This window comes from Diceros bicornis, chromosome 18, assembly GCF_020826845.1.
Source record: "Diceros bicornis minor isolate mBicDic1 chromosome 18, mDicBic1.mat.cur, whole genome shotgun sequence".
Lineage (NCBI taxonomy): Eukaryota > Metazoa > Chordata > Mammalia > Perissodactyla > Rhinocerotidae > Diceros > Diceros bicornis.
Genome location: NC_080757.1, coordinates 43,560,567 through 43,579,577, shown reverse-complemented (window position 1 = coordinate 43,579,577; position 19,011 = coordinate 43,560,567). Strand labels below are relative to the sequence as shown.

Below are 19,011 nucleotides of genomic sequence, written 5' to 3'. Positions count from 1 at the left end.
CGCGGGAGCTCGGCTCAGCGGCGCCCAGGGGCCGGGGCGCGGCGTCCCATCGGGTGGCCCCGTCCGAGGAGCCGGGCGGCGAGCTGCGGGGTGGGGGGAGGAAGTCAGGCTGCAGGCCGCCGAGGCCAGAGGGCTGGGCCGGGGGCAGGAAGCTGCGGCGCGGGCTCCCCCCTCGGCGATTTTCTAACTTCTGCTGTCGCTCCCCGTGCGCGCAAACCGCATTTCGCCGCCGCCGCCGCTACGCACCCAGCCCCAGGGGGGCGGGCTGGAGGGAGAGGGCGGGCGTCAGGCGCGGGCCCGGGGTCCGCCGGGGCCATGGCGAGGTGGGGAGAGGGCCGCCGAGCCGCTTCACCTGCCGCAGAGGGGGCGGCTAGCGCCGCTTCACCTGCCGGAGCGGGAGGCGACCTAGGAGAAGCAGAGGCGGCGGCGCGCTCGGCGGCGCCTCCGGGTCCTAGAACCGCATGCTCTCGCTCTCTCGGATTCGGGGAACTGGCGGGGTCTGGGTGAAGGGGGTCACGGCCTGGGGGCCCGAGGGGAAGACCTTGGAGTCGGGGATTGTCAGCAACTGCGAGCGCGGCTTGGAGACACCTGACGGTGCAGCGTTGGGGCGCAAAGACTGCGTCTGCCTCTAGGGTTCCCGACTGAGGTGGGAACCCCCTTCCAGGCCCCCCACTCCTTGTTTCTCTCCTTCCCTGTTTAGCCCAGAGCCGAGCTGAGGACCAGGGGGAACCATCTGCAAATGAGAACCCCAAAGCAGGGCGAGGGGCGCAGACCCAGGCCAGCGGAGACCCCCGCGACCCGTCCCACTCTGGACCAACTCAACGCCTGTGCCGGCATCTCCAGTGGTTTTAGATTGGGGGCCCCTACGGAAAAAAGCAGGCTGTGAGAATCTGGGGACCACCAAGGTGGTCTTGAGGAGAAGCGCGGGGGTTGGGGAACGGCAGATTAAAGCCAGCATCCAGGCTGGGAAAGGAGCAGGCACTGCAGAGGGGAAACATATCTCCTTGACGCTGTCACCTCCAGGGATCTAGGGTGGCCTCTCGCCTTGGAGAATAACAATCGCTGATGTCTGGCAATTACAGCAGTATTTCCAGAGATCTTCCTACATTCATCCTGACAATGACCAGGAAAGGTACGTATTGATATCCTCATTTTAGAGATGAGGAAACTGAGGCTCAGAGTGGTTAAGTGACTTGTGCAGGGGCATACGGCTAATAAAGGGCAGAAACAGGCCTCCTTTCTGTCTACCTCCAAAATCTACACTGCCTGGGAGCTGCTGTCCTGACCTCCCCAGCCCCTCTCATCTAGAGTGGACAAGAGGACAAGAGAGTATTGGGGCGTGTAGAACCCCAGGTCTGGGCACTGTCTCCAACCTGAATTTGAGGCCCTTCTCTTTAAGTTGCTCCTCTCATTCCCTATTTAATTTGGGAGATCCCCAGTTGCCCCTCCCTGCACTACCAAGGCATTGAGGAGGGAGGGTCCCCTAAATGAGCCCTGGATTTTCCCTAGGTCAGGCCAGGGACCATGTGTCCCACTCCCCCATAGCTTCCTCTTTCTTCTGCCTTCCTCAAATTCAGAACCACTGAGGAGAGTTTAAGCAGGAGCTGGGAAGTTTATCTGATTCTAAGGAAGGCCCTGGGATGAGCCAGCCCTTCCCCTAGGCTGACCTGATTTAAATCTTTCTTCTGCCAAGGTCACCAGCACCTCTGGTGGGTGAGGGACGTAGTCATTTATTTCTTGTCCCAGCCAGGGGCCCGTAAGGTGAGACAAAGCAGGATTTTCCTTGGGTGTGCTAAGAAGGTGGTCTATTCAGTGCCCGCTGCCCTCACCTCCAGCCTAACAGACCAGTCTTGCCCTTGAGGTCTTCCCCTTGAGATTAGCTAGGATCTCTCTCTCTTTTTTTTTTTTTTTTTTTTTTTTAAAGAATTTAGTCCCTGATCCCCTCAGTGGCTCTTTCCATTTAACAACAAACCTTTGCTTAGCCTCAGCTGTGTGCCCAGGACTGTGCTCACTCCTGGAGATTCTGTGGCAGATGAAAAGCTCACTGTCCTTGGGTTGCTCACAGCCTACGAAGGGGCAGACTCTGAACACGTCTGGGAGAGTGGCTGCTGCCAGTGAGCCTGTGGTGCCAGGTGTTCATGCTTCCTCTTGCTCAGAACTACTTCTTTGAGCAGGTAGGAGAAAGGTGGGCGTTGTGCCCCTGAAAATCAGAGTGGGGTGGGGAGCCCCTAATGCAGTCATTGCCAGCTTGTGCCCTCCATCCCTGGGGGTGCTCAGGCCATTGCTGACCACCACCCACCCAAGGCGCAGTGGAAATAAGGCTGGGCTAAGTAGAACCTCTTTTGTGGAAAATGATCAGCTCAGCCAATCTACATTATCTCTCTGTGGTGCTGATCAGAACTGTGAGGTACCAAAAAAAAGGCAGAAAAATTAATCAATTATTACCTAATAAATGTGGCTGGCTTGCCAGGAAGTATCTTTCCAATTATGGTCCACAGAGGAAAAAATCCTAGAAGGGATGCTTGGTGAAGTTTGGAACCAATGCTTTGATAGGTCTGTGCTTCCCCCTGCTGGGCACAGGAGGTATGACAGCCAAGATAGGGCGAGGCCTCCAGTGGTGATGGAAATGGAGTCACAGCGTGGGTGACATTTTTGGACTGTTGTCGCCTTGTCATCTCCGATGGAAGGATTATGCAGTCACTGGGGACACTCAGAGCTCAGGGGACTGAGAAGGTTTCCCCAGAAATTTCCTCCCTCCCCCTCCCTGCTCACCATTACTCAGTTGGTGCTTCTTTTAAAATATAAAAAAAAGGTAATACATGTACACAGATTAAAATAAAAACAGTTTTGATGTATCTTTCCAGAGATATTTTGGGAATATACAAACAGTGTGTGTTTGACACAAATGATAGCACACGCTCCACACTGTTTGGCACCTTGCTATTTTCACTTAATAATATATCTGCCACTACAAAGTCTATATAGTCTTCCATCATACGGGTGTGTCTCAATTTATTTCACTATTTCCCTTCCTAGTGGATATTTAGGTCATGTCAGCCTTTTGTTACTACAAACTATGCTGCCTGCAGGAAATATCTTGGTACATATATTTGTTTGTACTTATGTGTATGTCTGTAAGACAAATTTATAAATATGACGTTGCTGGGTCAAAGGTTATGCACTTTTAAATTTTGGATAGGTTTTCATGGAATTGTTCTCCAAAAAGCTTGCACCAATTTACAACCCCCAGCAATGGATGAGATTGCCTGTTTCTCCACATCCTCACTAACAGAGGGCATTATCAGACCTTTTGATCTTTGGCAAGGCCTCTTTGAAAGTCTTTATGACAAGGCAGGTGATGATCTGTCTCTTTCTTTCACCAAGGCAGAGACTGTGTCTTTTCCATCCCTGTATCTCCAACACAGGACTTAAATATTGAGTGAAAGAAAACAGCACTGCCTTTTGGCAGGCCTGGAGGGAGGGGATAGATGGTTAGGTTTGAGTAGGAAGCCTGACCTTAAAGGCCACTTTCATTTCCTAGTGCTAGTCAAGCCTCTGCCCAAAACCCAAAAGCTCCCCTCTTCAGGAGCCTGCCAGGGCAGCTCTCACTCAGCTCTCCTGAATCTCAGGGATGGGCCTCATCATCACCGAACTGCCCACAGACCGGAAATAAACCAGGTGTTCAGCTATAGGGGATTGGTTAAACCAGCAATCCAATCAATAGAACTTTCTGTGATGACGGAAATGTTCTCCATCTGTGCTGTCCAATATGGTAGCCCCTAGCCACACTATAGCTACTAAACACTCAAAATGTGGCTAGTGCAACTGAAGAAATGAATTTCAAATTTTACTTAATTGTAATTAAGTTCAATGTAAATAGCCACGTGTGGCTACTATATTGGACAATGAAGGGTTAAATGGACTATGGTATCTCCCCACAATGGAAAACTATGCAGCTGTAAAAAAAAAAAAAAAAAAAATGAGGATGCCAGGTACTGATATGGAAAGATCGCCAGGATATATTTTGAAGCAAAAATATGGTACAGAACAGTATATATAGTATGTTTTTTTGTGTGTAAGAAAGGAAGGTGGAAACAAGAATAAATGTCTGTATTTGCTTGAATTCTCATAGGAAAGTAATAAAAGTGGTCACATATAAGGTACTGGGGAAACAGAGTGGACAAGGCAGAGGTGGGAGCAAGAATTCTCAATGCATTTTTTTCTATACCATTTTGATTTTTGAACCATATGCGTTTATTATTTGTTCAAAAAGTTAAAGGAAAATAAAAGCAAGTTGCTCACTGTCTACCAAGGAGGGCTTCTCTGTCCCTCTTGTTGGCAACTTGTGGTAGATGAGGGAAGTAGCCCCACTACACTTCCTTTCTATGGCACCCACCAGAGGACAGCCCATGGGAGTGGGATGGACCACGCCTCGTGAGCCACAGCCCAGGTGACACAGGTTCCCAGACCTGGCCGTGCATCAGAATCAGAATCCCGAGGGGGTGGGGTCAGGGATCTGTGCCTTTTGTGATCCCCCAGGTAACTCTCAGGCAGACACTGAACTATTCTTGCCAACACCTCCCAGTGAAGAGAGGACAAGCTCCGAGGACCGGGCACGTGTCCTTCCCTATAGACAGCATGGTCACTGACATCTGCCGAGCACCAGCACTGTGACAGGCACAGAGGCAAGAGCTTTGCACGTTTCCTTCCAGGCTGGACAGCAGCCTTGCAAGGCAGACTGCATCACAGTGCTCTCTGCGTTCAGTGTCCTCTTGAGTGGCTGATTTACCCAGGGTCACACAGCTGGCAAATGTCAGAGCTAGGATCCAAACCCTGTCGTAAACCCCCTGAGCTTCAGTTTTCTCATTCTGAAAAAATGGTGATAGGATTTCATAGAATTGTTTTGAACATTTAAAAATTTTTCATGTAAAGGGCTTAGCAGAGACTCTTATTTCCAGCAATAAGGTGGACTATATTTCCAGAGAAACCCTTCTGATACAAAACAGCTAGAAATGCTAGATAAAAGATAAAATGTGTGTGTGTGTTATTTTCAAAGCAAGGCTGAGCTGGCAAGAAAAGAAAAAGCCCCAAAGGCACAAATCTAGAAAGGAACAAGACAAAACCTGGGGCTTCATAAGGTAGGAGGTTGGATCAGAGACAATCTGCCCCTCACAAAAGTTGAGGGTGCCCAAAAGGTGATGTCCTTGGATAAACTTGAAAAAAAAATCCACCCAGGGGCCAGCCCCATGGCGGAGCGGTTAAGTGCGCATGCTCTGCTGCTGGCAGCCCGGGTTCGGATCCCGGGCACACACTGACGCACTGCTTGTCAAGCCATGCTGTGGCGGCTTCCCATATAAAGTGGAGGAAGATGGGCACAGATGTTAGCCCAGGGCTAGTCTTCCTCAGCAAAAAGAGGAGGATTGGCATCAGATGTTAGCTCAGAGCTGATCTTCCTCACACACAAAAAAAATCCACCCTGCAGAGAGATGGTAGGATACCTACCTGCCTCAATTTATCAAGAAGATATAACCATTCTACAGTTGTATGCACCTAATAACATAGCTTCAAAATCATAAAGCAGAAATAGTGGGACAAATAGACAAGTCCACCAAGGTAAAAGAAGATTTAAATCACCTCCCCCTGGAATTGGTAGTTTAAACAGACAAAAAAAATCAGTAAGGATGTAGAAGATTTAAACAATACAATTGACAAGCTTAATATAATTGAATATTTTGAATACTCCAGTCAACATCTGGCAAACACACTTTTGCTTTCAGACACACATTTACAAAAGTGGCCACATATCAGACCATAAGGCAAGTCTGAACCAATTCAAAAAACTCATACAGACCTCATTATCTGACAGCAATAAAATTACATTAGAAATCAATCATCAAAAAGACGACATATAAAGAAAAGACAACCCCATACATTTGAAATGCACTTTTAAATAATTCATGGTCTGAAGAACTCCTAACAGAAATTAGAAAATATCTGGAATAGAATATCAAATCTACTAGGTATAAAGTCCTCAGCACATCGTGCCCTAAAAATGGAAGTGAGGAGGATGATGAAGATGCAGCAGTTGCTTGGGGGATGGGAGGGAGGGGCGTCTGTAAAACAAACTTGGCAGTAGTCAGTTCTGAGGTCAAAGGGGTAAAAACTGAAGGATTGAGTTTGGGGTAACCATGAGTCTGGGAAGGGAGGACCCAAAGCATGAGTTACAAACCACAGCCCTGTGAGTCGGGATTATTCTGGTCCCGTTTTCCCAACGAGGCCCCTGAGCTGCTAACGGTGAGATAAGTCAAGTCACCCGGTTAGAAAACGACACAGTGGGCATTCAGACCCAAGTTGGCTCTCTCACTTCTCATGCCGCCCCCAAGGGAACAGCCGAGGGAGGTGGGGACGAGCTTTTTGGTTAACATCTTGTCTTAATCTCCGAAACAGTCTGCCAAGAAAGCCTTTGGTTCCCTCTCAAGCTCTGGGGTGGCTGGCCGAGCTGAGAGGTCATGAACTACAGCTGTCTCCTTCATTGGTCTGTGTGTCTGTCTGTCTCACTAGCTCTGCTAGGCCAGCCAGAAGTGAAAACTGTGGTCTTTCTTTTCAGGGCCCTGAAGCCCACACAAACTAAGGCAGATGAGGCCACATCCAGCCAGCAACCAATTGGAACGAGGCACACAGATGCCCAGAGCTGCCAGCTGAGAGGAGAGGGTGGGCTGAAGGAGCCGCCAAGAGCACCCAGGCCCATCCTCCGGGCCAGGGGGCACCTACAATGAGAAAAAGAGCCTTGTGCCTGGCACACAGTAAGTATTTAATGAATGCTGACTGAAGGAGCATTTATGGAAGACCTGCTGAATACTAGGCATTATGCCTGTGAAAGGGTCTCATTTAGTTTGATCCTCATGGCAACATGCTGAGGTTGGTGTTATTAGTTCCATTTTTTTTAAAGATGAGAACACCAGGGCTCAGAGAGGTTACATGACTTGTCCAAGGTCAAGAAAATGGCAGAGCAGAGACAAGATCCCAGGTCTGGGGGCCCAGCTCTCCCTACTATCTCCCCTGGAGCAGGGACAGCCAGTTTTCAAAGGTCTCCTTCCCGGCCAGCCAGCGAGGTCAGAGGCCGCTGTGATGAAAGCCGAGATCAGGGCAAGGCTTAGAGCAAACAGCTGGACCTCTTCACTTGTTATTCAGGAATGATTTAAGGTGGGCCAACAGCATGCCAGGCACGGGGTAAGAGAGAAGAACAGACTCTGGTCTGCCTAGGAAAAACTCACAGCCGAGAGTGGGGGGCGTGAGGGGAGGTTCTATGTGCCGCAGGGGCCACGGAAGAAGAAACTATCCCCAGCCCTACCCCTGACATTTGTGGGTCAAGGGCCGGAAGTCAGCTGGAGCCCACTTACAATTCCTTAAATATTGAAAAGTTATAAATCAAGCCAACACAGACAAATAAATTCTATCCTCTCACCCTGGTAAATATACCTTTAAGAGGACCCAGAAAGCCAAGTTCAAATAAAAAATTCTAGCACTACAGCTCTGCACTGGAACATGGCAGTTCAGAGAGAGCACCCCCTTCGCTTCCCACCCCCAGCTCTGTCCTGCACTAAGAAGAGCCACAATCTCACACACACACACAGACACACACACACACCTCAGGCCGCATATGCAGGCCCCGTCCACATAAACAGCACCCTTACCCACCTGTACACCTAGGGCTGTGCACACCAGCTGAACAGTCTGCCCTTGGGAGAATAAACCTGGGACATAAACTGTACAGGCCCTGGAAGCAGGCTTGGGACCCTCCGGGTGGGGAACCCCGAGATCCCAGATACCTAAGGCATGGTCAAGTCCTGTGCTATCTAATATGTTAGCCACTAGCCACGTGTGGCTATTTAAATTTTTATTTAAACTATTTAAAATTAAATAAAATTCAAAAATTCATTTCCTCAGTTGCACTGAGCCACATTCTAGTGCACAATAGCCACATGTGGCTAGTGGCTACCATACTGGACAGCACAAATAGAGGACATTTCCATTATGGCAGAAAGTTCTATTGGACAACACTGGTCTAGAAGGTGAGGCAGGGCTCCCAGTGGGCTCCTCACCCTGTGGGGAGGGATACAGCCAGAGGAGGCCAGAGCTGGACCCCTCCTGCCCAGATGTAAAGCCAGAACTACCTGAGGATGTCAGGAAGTCTCCACAGACAGGGTGATATTTGAGTATTTGATCAAACTGGGGGGGAGGGTGAATGGCTGTTCGGAAAGAATAGCATGTACAAAGGTCCAGTGGCAATGACCTGTTGCAAGACACACAACAGATTAGGTATGACTGGAATGAGGAGCATGCGACTAGAGAGGTGAAGGTGAGAGTCTGGAAGGATCCACAGGCCCCATCCTCAAGGTCCTGGGGCACATGCTAAGGATATGAGACTTGAGCCTGGTGACTGACGGGGTCAGGTGGGGCAGGAGGGACGTGATCAGCTGGGCACATCAGAAAGAGAAGGAAGAACTGAAGACTAGTTAGGGATTTCAACACAAAACAACAGACCAGGAAAGAGAGAAGCAGAGCAGAGGGAAGGGAGAAATCTTTCAGAGGGAAAAATGACATTGATGTAAGGGTGAAAAATAGCTCATGTTGGGAGTGCAGGTGACAAAGACATGGTGGGTCACAACAGGGACAAGGACAAAGGAGGAGTTACCAGTTGGGAGAGAAGTAAACAGTTCCATTTGGGATTCCTAGAATCTGAGGGGCATCCACTGGGCCAGTCCAGACAGGAGGGTGGAGATGGACAGGGCTGCCCTCCTAAGCTGGTGAAGAAGGGAGGGGATGTGGAAGCCACCAGAAGGCTGAGCTCTCCCAGAGAGGAGTCCAGAGACCCCTCTGAGGACAGGAAGTAGAGGATGTCTCCACTCGGGTGTGGGGAGGCCACAAGAAATCCAGGACCTGCAGATTTCCCTGGATAAACCACCCCCTGCAGGGCCGACTCTCAGAGCAGCCAGCAGGCACCAGCCGGCATTCTGTCATTTGTTGATGAGGGAGGATGGGCGGAGCCTGGGGAAGCGTGGCCCTGGGAGGTTTCAGGAAGAAGGGTGAGTCCCATGCTCTGGAAGGAGGTCAACAGGGTAAGGACTATGAAGATGCCTGAGTTGAGCAATCAGGGCGTCCCTCCAGGCCTTCAAAAAGCATAATGCTTTCAACAGGACCAGCTGAATTCCAAGGGCAAGTTTGTTGGCAGGAGGGAGAAAAGGAGAGAAACAGAGGGGCAGAGCCTCAGCTGGCCATCGCAGGGAGAAAACACACACAAAATTAATGGTGCCGTTCCTAACCTGTGTTGAAAATCTGATTAAAGTTTTTACAGATAGTTTGGGGGACTAGAGGACTCAGAGATTCAGGAGTTCCATGAACCGTTTAAGGTGGAGAATCTCACCCCAAGAACATAATATCGCTTATGCAGTGTTCCCACCAGGGATGTGTAGCCTAAATCCATAAGGAAACACCAGACAAACCCAAAATGAGAAACACTCAATTAAAAGGGGACAGGGGGGCTCTACTCTGAAAAAAAATGTCATGAAAGGTGGAAGAAGATAAAGAGTTGCTCCAGATTAAAGAAGGCTAAAGAAACATAACAATTAAATGCAATGTGTGACCCTGGTCTCGATCGTACACTAGAGGGAAAAAGTACTCTAAAGGACCCTTACTGAATCAATGGCTGAAATTGGAATGTGGACAGTAGATTCAAGTATTATATCAATGCTAAATTTCCCAAAGCTGAAAAGTCTCCTGTGGTTATGCAAGAGAGTGTCCTTGTTCTTAGGAAATACCCACTGAAGCATTTAAGGGTAAATGAGCATGATGGATTCCACTGACTCTCAGATGGGGGGGGGGGAATTTATATAGATAGATAGAGATAGAGACAAAGAGAGAGAGACAGTGAGAGAGGAAGCAAATGGGACAAAATTTTAACAACTGGTGAATGTGGGTAAGGGCTATATGGAAGATCTTTGTATCGTTCTTGCAACTCTTCCTTAAGCTTGAAATTTTTCCAAATAAAAAGTTTAAAAATAAACAAACTCCACCCAAACCAGGAGCCTCCCGAAGTTAGAGACCTTTGTCCTGCTCTTTTCCCTCAGCACTAGCCCTGGGCAGTATTAGGGGCACAGGTGGCGACCGGAAGGGCCGAGGCCCGACGCTTGGGCACGCACATTCCTCGGCCCCCGAAATTTTCTATCTGGCAGCTGGGGCGGCTGCCCACCCAGGCCAGGAGTGACTCACCCGCGGGGCTCCCTGGGCGGAGGGGGAGCTCCGCCCCGCAGGGAGGGCCCCGGCCAGCAGGTGCCGCTGTTGAGCCAGCTCTGGCGGAACCTGGCAGAGGCTGAGCTGGGACCTGGAGATGGTCCCCCCATGGGATGTCTTCCAGAACCCGGCCCAGCAGGGTCTGTAAGCAGCCTCGCTCATCCTTGCCCGGGTGTAGCGTCCAACTCCCAGACCCTCAGCTTTCCCGCACCCCCTCCCCCACCCTGGATGCCCCAAGGCAACTCCTTTGGAGGACTGTGGCTGGAGGACTGGAGGGGAAAACCAGGAAGAGGCTTCAGTCCTTGGCCCTAGGATCCGAGTAGGCAATTAATCCTCCCCTTTTCTCTGCCCCATCTCCCTCTCTCCCCGTCCCTCCTCTCCCGTTCACTGTCCCCTCCCCTACTCTCCCTCCTCCTCCTTCTCCTCCTGAGCAGTCCCAGGCTTTCAAAACAAACACACACCTCCTCAGCCCATCCCCAGCCTGCCTGGGCCTTTCTCCGGGAGTTGTTGCTCCTAGACTCCAGTTCCTTCTGCTGGGACCAAGGATCAGGATGGAGATGGGGAGGGGGTGACAGGGCGCTGGGTTGGGGGAGCGGGTACTCCGTCTGATGTTATTTCGTCCTGTATAGAAAGGAGTTGTCCCCATAGCCCTGCTGCAGCAGAGTGGGCTGGGGATGGGGGCCGGGGTCTTCTTCCCCTGCGACGGTGGAGCCAGCCCTTTACTCCAGCTCTCTCCTGGCCCTCCCGGACCCAGGATGAAAGGGGCCAAGAGAAGGTCATTTTGTCCACCCCCCTGGCTTCAGGAAGGGCTATAACTGTGTGAGGGTCTCCCAGTCCTATATGTGCACTAATTCCTTCAGCAACCTTTCACTGAGCACCAGCTCTGTACAAGGTACCGGGAGCTCTACCTAATGCCAGCACCTTACATCCTCGCTGGGACCACTGGAGACAGGAAAGGTCCAGTTGAATCCAGTGCTCCTCTGTGACTTCTCCTGACTCACCCAGTTGGGTTGATCTCACTCAGCTTTGGGGCCACCACTGCACCTTGCATAACGTATTGGTCTCATGGCTTCAGTGATTGTCTTCATGGATCCCCCATCCCTATCAGACTGGGCTCCAGACCACAGCAACTGGGGACAGGGAGGCCTTGCTATGTGGCCTTGAGGAAGTTCTTTAACTGCTTCAAGTTCAGTTTTCTCATATGTAAAACAAGGCTAATGGCAATACCCTCCTCATGGGGTTGACATGATGGTAAAATAAGAAGATGCATATAAAGTGCTTAGCACAGTAAATTTAACTTAAAAAAGGGAAGCCCATCCCCACCAGATGGTTAAAATGAAAAAAAACAGACAACACCAAGGGTTGGCCAAGGATGTGGAGCAAAGAAACACTCATACTCAGTTGGTAGAGGGTAGAAAAGCATTTAGCAGTTCCTGTTAAAGCTAAATGTATGCATACGGTATGACCCAGCAATTTCACTCTGAGATATATACCCAAGAAGGATGTGTGCACATGTGCACCGACACATAAAATAACTTGCATAGCAGCACTAACAATAACCAAAAGCTGACAACGATCCAAATGTCCAGCAGCAGCAGCATGAGTCCATGCATTTTAGTGTGTTCATGCAATGGAATACTATACATCAATGTAAAAGAATGAACTACTGCTACTCATAACAACATAGGTAAATCTCACAAACATAATGTAGAGTGAAAGAAACCAAGCACAAAAGAGGTACATATAGCGTGTTGATTTTGATAGAAAGTTCCAAAACAGCCAACGAATCTATGTTAGAGGTCAGGATAGAGGGTACCCTTGGTGGTTAAAAGCGAGGCTTGGGGAGTTCTGGGGTGCTGGCAGTGTTCTGTTTCTTTATTGGGTGTGGTTACACAGGTGTGCTAACTTTGTGAAAATTCATTCAGCTGTACCCTTATGATTTATGCCCTTGTTTGTATAAATGTTATACTTCAATTAAAAGTTTATACTAATATAAGAAAGAAAATGATTAGAGCTACTTGTATCACATACATAAATCTTAAAATCTTTTTGAGTACAGAACAGGTTATTAAAAGATTTAGGTCGTATGATTCATAGAAATTGTAAAAGGACCTAATAGTATGTATTGTTTAAGCATACATACCTAGGGACTACAAACAAGAGTCATGCCAGGGGATGATAGACACCAAATGCAGGACAGAGGTTCCATTTTAGTGGGAGAGAGGGGACTTAGGAATGCACAAAGGACTTCAAATGTTTTCCTAGCTTTATTTCTTAAGCTAGGTGGTTCTTTTCATGGGTGTTCATTTTATTATTCTGTATACTTTACACTTTTCTGATTGCCTACATATTTCATAGTTAAAAGTACTCCTCGGTGTTAAAAAACAAAAACAGGAGGGGCCCTCCACACGGCATAGTGGTTGACTTCTATGCCTTCTGCTTCTGCGGCCCGGGCTCATGGGTTCAGATCTCGGGCGTGGACCAACACCACTCGTCAGCAATGCTGAGGCGGCGACCCACATACAAAGTGGAGGAGGGTTGGTACAGATGTTAGCTCAGGGATAATCTTTCTCAGCGAAAAAAAAAAAAACCACAAACAGGAGGGGGGGAAATTGTGTCTTGTTTATCTCTGCTTTTCCAACGTCAACCTAGTGCCTAGTACTCAGCAAATGTTTGGAGAATGAAAACTCACTTGGCCAGTAAAAGCATGGCAGCCAGGGTTTAATGTCAAGTCTTCCCAGACGGAATCCCAAGTCCAGGGCACGCCTGGCCACACTGTTCCCCACCCTGCCACAAGTCGGGGTATAGCTGGGGGGGGGCAGCAATAATGGAGCCCCAGCCTAATTCAGCACTCTCTGTGTCTGAACTGAATTACAGAATGAATTACAGGGCACAGAGGAGGAACAAAATGGCTTCATTAATCAGAACTCTGCAAATTCAGAAGGTGGTGGCCTCAATTTCTACGAATCATACTGCCAAAGTCTTTTAATAATTTGCTCTTTATCGAAAACCTTTTAATATTGATCTATATGATAGCTCGATTCATTTGTCTTTTTTATATTGGTGCATTTGTCCTCTCCATGGGACAGAAAAGGGGGATTTTTAAGCCAAGGTTTGGTCAAAACAGGATTGTGGAGCATATCTGGTGCAAGAGAATAACAGCCTTCAGCACATTAATTCTTTGCGTGGAAAGAGACACCACTAATTGCAGACTCGTTTTATCTGCTTGTTAGGCCCCGTGTGGAATGCAGCTTCTGAGAAAAACACTTCTCACCACTCAAAACCCACTGAAGCATGCCCAGCCCTGAGAGGGGCTTCTAGGAATGCAAACGACAGACTGTCTCTGCAGCAGTGAGCAGAGTTAACCGCATAATGAACACAGGGAAGGGGATTCATAGGCTTTGAGGATTGTTTTTAAGGAGGAGAAATAGGTCCTTCTTCTGCAGGAGGCTGATTATTCGCTTACCTCCAATCAGAGCTAATAGTTTGAAGGGTTGTGAATGACGCTGGTGGTGGCTGAAGCTTCGAGAAGCCCATCTGGTCATCCATCGCGTCATCTCACACCTGTCTGCACAGCAGATCTCTCACCCTTACTGATGTGCATTAAAGCAAGGTCTCTGCTTGGCAACGCTGATGACGGCAGTGGTGTGCTGTACTTTATGGTAATGAAATGATGATTCTCTTCGAAAACACTCTCATTCAGACTTTCCATTCAGACTGTCCTCTTGACACCAGCGCCCCCCGCAAGGCATGCTGAAATCAATTAAACAGTTATACATTCACTCATTTACCAATTTAATGTTTGATAAAAATCCATGTGTGCCAGCCACTGTGTTAGATGCTGGGGTAACAAAGATGACTAAGAGGGTCATCTCTTTGGATGACCCTTTGCATCCTTTGGATCTCAGAGTCAAGCTAACAGATAATTATGATTCCACATGATTAGGGCAATGACAGTGGAAAATACAGAATCGAGGCCCCAAGGAGGGTGGGGCTGCTACTTATCTACCTCCCCAAACTGCCTCCCACACACAGGTACCCAGCTTGCCAGCCATGCCCAACACCAGCTTCCCAAACTCATTCCTTTGAGTCTTTGCTCTGCTGTTCTCTCGGTTAGTGATGCCCTTTCTCACCCCTACCTAGCTGCAAACCCCTCTTCTCCCCCCAAATTCAGCTCCAAATGATAAGCCCCAAATTCAAGTGAGTGGTTCATCTGGCAGAATGCGACCAGGGAGGGAGACCCTGGAGATTATCTAATGTTTTATTTCCTAAGCAAGAAGTTCATCTATTATTCTATGTGCCTTTCTGTCTCTGAAATATTTCATCATAATATATTTTCAAAAGAGATTCAGTCCAGGGGCTGGCCCAGTGGTGTAGTGGTTAGGTTCTCGCACTCTGCTTTGGCGGCCCGGGGTTCATGGGTTTGGATCCCGGGCATGGACCTACACACTGCTCATCAAGCCATGCTGTGGTGGCATTCCACATACAAAATAGAGGAATATTGGCACAGATGTTAGCTCAGGGCCAATCTTCCTCAAGCAAAAAGAGGAAGATTGGCAACAGATGTTAGCTCAGGGCCACTCTTCCTCACAAAAAAAAAAAAAAAGAGAGAGAGAGAGAAAGAGAGATTCAGTCCAAGCTACACCTCCACCTTGATCCCCACCTCCTGCTACGTTTCCTTGTCAGGAATCAAGCTCAGGGCCGGCCTGGTGGCGTAGCAGTTAAGTCTGTGCACTCCACTTCAGTGGCCCAGGGTTCACCGGTTCAGATCCTGGGCACGGACCTACGCACCACTTATCAAGCCATGCTGAGGCAGCGTCCCACATAGAGCAACTAGATGGATGTACAACTATGACATACAACTATCTACTGGGGCTTTGGGGAGAAAAAAGGAAAAAAGGAGGAAGACTGGCAACTGATGTTAGCTCAAGGCCAATCTTCCCCCCAAAAAAAAATTAAAAAGAAAAGAATCAAGCTCAGAAATCCCTTACTGCTAGTCAAAAGCAACTTTGTGTTTCTAAAGATGCATGGAAATGATTGTCACCAATCTAGGATCCTGGATCCCTCTAGGGTTCGGAATGCAATGTGATGCTGGGACTTTAACAATAATGGCAATGTTGTTATTTCTTTTTTAAAAAAATTATTTTAGTGAGGTCACATTGGTTTATAACATTGTGTAAATTTCAGGTGTACACCATCATATTTTGGCTTCTGTATGGACTGCATCGTGCTCACCACCAGTGTTGCTATTTCTTAAGCTGGGTGGTTGGTACATGGGTGTTTGTTTTATGTTTAAAATATTATATAATAACCTAAATATTTGAAAAGCAACTCTGTCCAGAGTGAGAGGGGCAGGAAGGAAGAAGGAAAGGAGAAGGAGCTGTAGAGAAGTTGGATAAGGAAGAGCACAGCAGTGGCTCTCAGCTAGGCACAGAGGGTACATTGAGTAATCAGGTTTGACTTGCTGGCGTAGAGCAGAGAGCAGCAAACAAGGCACAAGGCTGTGTCTCGCTGCAATGAGCCGTATGGTGGTGGCTAAGAGCATGGATGCTGGAACTGGACCATCTGGGTTCAAGTCCCAATGCAATCTCTTATTAGCCCATGACATTGGGCAACTTACTTCAATTTCCTCATCCTGAAAAATGCTTGTGGGGATCAAATGAGATGAAGTATTTGAAGCTTGCACTAGTTGGTATCTAGCAAGTGCTGAATATTGTTATTACTTGTGTTATTGTTATTACTTACTAGTCATGTGACCCTGAACAAGTCACTTTAGTTCTCCAAAACTCAGTCCCCCATCCATGAAATGGGGATCTCATCATGTTGCCCAAATAAACTCATGTGAATACAAGCGCTTTGAACACTCCAGAGTGATTCATAAACAAGAGTTAGGATTAAGTAAGAAGCTGTATGTAAAAAGACTGCAAGAGAGGGTAAACTCCATGAGGGCAGTGACTGTGTCCATCGAGCCCACTGATATCCCCAGTGCCTGGCACTGTGCCTAGTGCAGCATGGACACCCTGTGTCATGGATTGAATTGGGCCTTCCCCCACAAAAAGATACGTTGAGGGGCCGGCTCCATGGCTTAGCGGTTAAGTGCGCGCGCTCTGATGCTGGCGGCCCGGGTTCGGATCCCGGGCACACCCCAAGGCACCACTTCTCCGTCCAACGTGAGGCCGAGTCCCACGTACAGCAACTAGAAGGATGTGAACCTATGACATACAACTATCTACTGGGGCTTTGGGGGAAAAAAATGAATAAATAAAATCTTTAAAAAAAAAAAAAAAAAGATACGTTGAGATCCTAACCCCCAATACCTCAGAATGTAACCTTAATTGGAAATAGGGTCTTTACACAGGTAGTCAAGTTAAAATGAGGTTGTTAGGGTGGGCTCTAATCCAATAGGACTAGTGTCCTTATAAAAAGGGGAAGTGTAGACACAGAGACAGACACACAAAACGGGAAGATGGAGACTTGAAGTGATGCTTCTATAAACCAAGGAATGCCAAAGATTGCCAGCAAACCACCAGAAACTAAGAGGCAAGGAAGCTCCTTCCCCTATAGGTTTCAGAGGGAGCATGGCCCTGCTGACACCTTGATTTCAGACTCCTGGTCTTTAGAACTGTGAGACAGTACATTTCTGTTGTTCCAAGTCGCCTGTTCGTGGCACTTGGTTATGGCAGCCCTGGAAGACTAACAGACCCAGTGAATATCTGTTCAGTGAACAAACGGTGCTGTTGGTGCTCCCAATGAGACAGGGCATCTCTTCGCCAGCAGAGGAGGGTGTGTGTGTCCGGGCAGGCATTGGGGAAGGTGCCTGCCCTGTTCTGCGATGGGTGGGGAGCAGCAGTGGGCAGAAAAAGACAGGATTTGAACCCAGGTAGTCCAATGCTAGTCTGTGCTCTTAACCTCTACACTGGAGAAGCCCAGCAGGCTCCGGAGAACCCCCCCTGCCCAGCCTCCAAGCGGCCTCCTCCCTCCTTCCCTCCGCTCCGGGTGAGTGAGGAGAGATGGGGCAGTCGGGGGTTGGAGGGGTAATCCAGAAGGCACTAAAAAGGGAAGCAAGGATAGCATTTGATTCTGAAACTGCCAGCCACTCACACACAGCGCTAGGTCACAGATGGAGGCCTGTAGCAGGAGGCTGTAAGCCCTCAGTCTGGAGGCCCTCCTGCCCAGATGGGGCAGAAGTTATCATCACACACAGGCAGTGGGTGGTTGTGCTGCTGAGGCAATGAAGTAACAGCCCTTTGCTGGGCAGAATTTCAGAATCTGATTGCTGGAGGGGCCCCCAGCATGTTATCTGGGTTCACCTCCTGCCCTTCCTCCTGAGCCTTGGCACATCCAGCAATGGAGGCCGGGAGTCTCCGGAGATCGTTTGCGCCCCAGCTGGTTGGTGGAAATTCCTCCTTCCTCTTTAACCTGAGCTCTGCCCATTCCTTCGTCTGCCCTCCAAGGCTCCCCGAACACCCTGATTCCCTGTCTGGCGTCTGCACAGTGGAGGTCATGCCATCTTAGGGTCCTCCTGGGGATGTGGGCAGGTGAGAGGCACCCCACACGTGGGATTCCTGGCCACAGCAACTTGGGCAGAGAGAACATTCAGCACTCTCAGAATTGTGGTCTCAGCCCTGGCTGCACATGAGCCCCCCCCACCCCCACCCCGGAGAGCCTTAAAAACTCCAGTGCTGGGGCTGCATCCCGGAAGAATTAAATCAGAACTTCTGTGGGTGACACCGAGACATCGGAACTTTAAAATTTTTTCCCAGATGATTCTGATGGGCAGTCAAGTTGAGAAGCAAGAATTTATTGGACAAAGGAGTTCTGCAAGGAGAGTGAACCTGGACTCCAGCTGGATAGAAAGCAGCAGGAAAGCAATCATATCAAAAGGCTTCTAGAAAAGAAGAATGGTGGTTGCCAGGGGCTGGGGGGAGGGGGGAATGGGGAGTTATTGTTTAATGGGTACAGAGTCTCAGTTTGGGAAGATGAAAAGAAAAAAGTTCTGGAGATGGATGGTGATGATGTTTGCATAACAATGGGAATGTACTTAATGCCACTGAACTGTACATTTAAAAATGGTTAAAGAATACGAGAGTCACAGATTTAAAAAGATATTTAATCCAGCCTAAAGATAGGATATTGAATTAGGTAACGTCTAGACATCTCTCTCATGCTTCCTTCCAAGATACCTATGTCGATGTCTGTATCCGCATAGCTATCTATACCTTTATATATCAATGTATAAAGATACGCTTTGGGGAGGGGATCTGGATAAGCTGCTTTTAAACGTACTCTAGAAAAATTAAAAATCTAAGAATATCCAGGAATCTTTAGCAGAAGGGTAATAAGAGAATAGAGCTATCAGATATTAATGCATGTAAAGCTATAATAACTTTTAAAATGTGATTGGTTTATCAATAAATGGAATAGAAAACTCAAACGTGTTTATGATAAACATGGAATTTCAAATCATGGTGAAAAGAATTTTTCAATAGTGTTAGGACCACACTTGAGTAGCCATTTGGGGGAAAAAAAAATGTTCTAGCATCTGGAGCCAGGGGGAGGGGGAGGAGAGGCAGCTGAGGAGCCCCGCCCAGGGAGGCCAGGGAAGCCAGAGTTGTTCAGGGAGATCCTGGGAGCCGGGTGAGTTCAGGGAGGGGCGATTTGTTTGTTGCCTGGGGCTACAGACACAGCTGATGTGAATTACAAGTGAGGACAGTTGGACCA

The 19,011-nt window shown here is 48.5% G+C and overlaps 1 long non-coding RNA gene across 1 annotated transcript; it reads left to right on the top strand.

The window, feature by feature from the left end:
• The first annotated feature begins 328 nt into the window (after positions 1-328).
• On the top strand, positions 329-18,642 carry LOC131417603 (uncharacterized). The gene is made up of 3 exons (XR_009222724.1): positions 329-1,132; positions 6,608-6,803; positions 18,054-18,642. It is a non-coding gene; the product is annotated as an uncharacterized LOC131417603 (long non-coding RNA).
• The last annotated feature ends 369 nt before the right edge of the window (positions 18,643-19,011 follow it).